This window comes from Octodon degus, unplaced genomic scaffold, assembly GCF_000260255.1.
Source record: "Octodon degus isolate 3935 unplaced genomic scaffold, OctDeg1.0 scaffold00043, whole genome shotgun sequence".
In the NCBI taxonomy this organism is placed as follows: Eukaryota; Metazoa; Chordata; class Mammalia; order Rodentia; family Octodontidae; genus Octodon; species Octodon degus.
In genome coordinates, this window is record NW_004524619.1 from 14995338 (window position 1) to 14998878 (window position 3541).

Here is a 3541-nt window from a genome sequence, read left to right on the forward strand (position 1 = left end):
GAACTGCGTATCAAGACCCTGTATCAAAAATAACAGTAAATCGGTGACAACATTTCAATACAATAATTAATTTTTAATACTCAAAAATGTCCCCTTTCTCCCAGTGTGCTATCTTATCTCACATAATTTTTATGGACAGATGGATGTTCTGGGTCATAATCTACTCACTTTCTCCAAGTTTGATGCAAGGATCATCACAAGTCTGAGCCCAGCCTGGGCAACTTAGTGACCTGGCAAGACCCTGATTTTAAGAAGTCAGAAAATTTGAAGAGAGATGTGAGGTGGCCCAATGCAAATGCCATGGATTCAATTTCCAAAAAATAAAAATAAAAAATATCACCATACCCTAGTGTAGTGGATAGCTAACTGTGGTCAATCTGCTACACCCAGCTGAATTGGTGCTGGGTGAGGGAGGCCCACTGGAGGATTGTTGCCAGCAGCATAAGAGGCAGAACTAGAGAAGGGCTGTGAGCTGTTGTTAAGGATGCTATTTGGAGAAGCCATTGAAGCTGTTGGAAGCTGCTGGTTCTCTTGGGCTATTCTGCTGGAGGATCTTGTCAAGCTGGCTTTCCTGATGAACTCAGCCGTTCTTGTCCGAGGAGGAGCTTGGAGCCTCGTTGCAGCTGAGAATGACCACGGTACATTTTGGAGGAGGGAGCTCTGGTCCTCATCTTGAGCATCGCTTCCTGACTCAGCAGAGGAGGATGGTGCACTGCGCAGCCTCCTAGAGAAGCTTGTTGTGTTGGCTTTCCTGATGGAACTCGGTTTCTCTCATCATTGGAGAAGCTCAGGACCTCACAGTCCTGAGGATGGTCGTGGTGCTTTTGCAGGGAGCTCTGGTCCTTACCTTGAGCACTGCTTCCTGGCTCCAGTTCAGGTCGCTCAGCCTGCTGGCACAGATCCTTCATCCCACTGGCACAGACTTCCCAGCTTGCACCACTGACCTTTGGGCCTTCCCAGTGCAGATCCATGAAGCGGGCCTGCATGAGACATTGTCATGGGCTCCAGGTCTCCAGTTGGACCCATGAGCATTGTTATGAGCACTAGGTTTTTAGCTGCATTCTTGAAGGAAATTAGGATCCAGGCCCTCAACTGGATTCTGTGGTCTTTAGTGTGGACAGATTTCCTGTACTCTTGGTGTATGATTCTTTGGGTGACTCATTATAAAATAATCTTATAAAATATGTGTCCTGTATTATATTGTTCCCTTGCAAAATCCCCTGACCATGAAACCTAGAAACAAAAAGCACCTACATCTATGACTGTGTACACTATTTATTCTGGTGCTGTTTTATTTTCCTGATGCTCTTCCAGTAAGAATATATAGTAAGCAGCAAGTGTGGTGGCAGAGCAAGCCTGTAATCCCAGCACTCAGCAAGCTGAGGTTGAACAATCACTACACGTTTAGAGCCAGCCTGGAATACGTGGTGAGTTCAGGTCCAGCTCGAACTATAGAGCAAGACCTTGTTGCAAAAGGAAGAAGAGCTAATACAGTAACCATTCATAGGTAGAACACAGTTTCACCACTGACTTTTTTTTTTTTTTTTTTAAGGGAAGAGTCTACAGGGTGTTCAGGGTCTCATTACTAGATTGTCCTCCTAGTGATCCACCTGTTTACAGCCTTCCAAGTGCTGGGATTAAAGGTGTGCGTCACCACAACCAGTCTCAGTTGTTATCTCAGTGAGCCCGGGGGCTGGGGCCAGCACGGCAGACCTGGGGATTGAACCCCCAGCCCCTGTGCCTGCTTGCAGATGCTTTAATCCTCTGAGCTATTTGGCCGGCTCAACCACTGACTTTTAGTACCTGACAGCATATGTCATATACACTTTTGCTTGCCATGGAAAAAACATGTGACACCGAACTGGCCTGAAAATCACTTTACTAATTTCTTCAAATGTCAAGGTCTTGTAATCAAACAGAATTCAAAGGAGGAAAAGGTAAACTCTTCTGATAATTTTGTACTTAGTTACTTGAATTCTTCTTTTTCCATTTCCTACATGCTGCTCCAGTATAAGGAAAACTGGAGCGATGTCTTTCTTCCAGATGTGGGAGGTCATTTCCTTACTTCGACAGTATGTAATGCGGCAGTGTGACCCAAGATGCTCAAGCTGACTTCTTGATGTCCTGCACCAGGTGTGCTGTTACGCAAGCCCCGCCCACAGCACTAGGTTGTGCTAGCATTCACTCTGGTTTCTGCTCAGGCTAAAAGCACTGTAATGAACAATGGTTACGCCCTCCTCTCATAACCCACATCCACTCTATCAGCACACACACCAACTTTGCAATAAAACATAAAGAAAATAGCAAGGATTTGGGCAGTGTACTTCTAGATAAGAGTGGGTCAAATGAGTGATCGCAAGTGAAATTAGAAAATATTTGAAATCGAAACAGTTCAAACTCATGAAAATGTGGGGGTTGCGTCTAAAGCAATGGCTGAGAGGGCCAGTGCGAAGCTCTCGCTGCTGACACCCATAAGGAGGAGTCGGGGCCCAGCACTCAGGCGTCCATCATGAGAATCTAGAAAAAGGCCAAATCAAATGCAAAGTAAATAGAAGGCAATAAATTAATGAGACAAAAATTAACCAAAATAAAAATCTATGCCAAGATTAATAAAGCTGATAAAATTCTTAGCAAGAATGACCAGAGAAGAAAAAATGCCCCCAAGTTATTAGTATCAGGCATAAAGCAAAAGTTATCAAAACAGGTTTTAGAGACCTGATGTCTCCGTTACTCTTCTCCTGTTGCTGGGACAAATACTCAACACCCAAAATGAAAGCAGGAAAGGTTTATTTAGCTCACAGTTAGTGGAGGTTTCAGTCCATACTCAGCTGGCTCCAAGGCAGAGCAGCACGTGGCAGGAGGCAGCAGTTCATGGCAATGGAAGACAGCAAACAGCAAGAGCCAAAGGGAGGAGTAACGGCAACAATGGCTGCAGAGAGCAAGTCTCCCTTAGGTTGTATTCAGGCTTTCCACCCCAGGCTGGGAGCAGTACTCACGCCCATAATCCCAGCAGCACTCACTTCCTTGACTGATGAATGGACACATCCCAGCCAGTCTTGCACCTTGATTCTGTTTCCTGCTGGCCTGCATGCATTTTATTCTCTCTGCCTACGACACTGGTTCTCACAGTCTGCAGACCTGTGAAAAGCAATGTGACCAACGGACGTTCATAATAAAACTAAGATACTTATTTTTATTCCCTATTTTACCACACCACTAATGGAGCCACGCAAACATCAAGGTGTCTGCCTCAGGCTGTGCTAAAGCTGCATCCTTCACTACCATGCAATTGCATTTTTTAAAGAATTCCAGGGCTGAGAGGATAGCTCAGCCTCCTAAGTGCCTGCTTGACAAGTGCAAGGATCCGAGTTCAGTCCCTGGTACCACATGCCATGCTGCCCCGCACCACGCTGGCTAAAGGAACTAGGCATGGTGACACACACCTCTAATCCCAGTGCTGGGGAGGCTGAGACAGAAGGATCACTATGAGCCCAAGCTGTGTAGTGAGACCCTGTACCAAATCAGTAAGTAAAAGATTAAA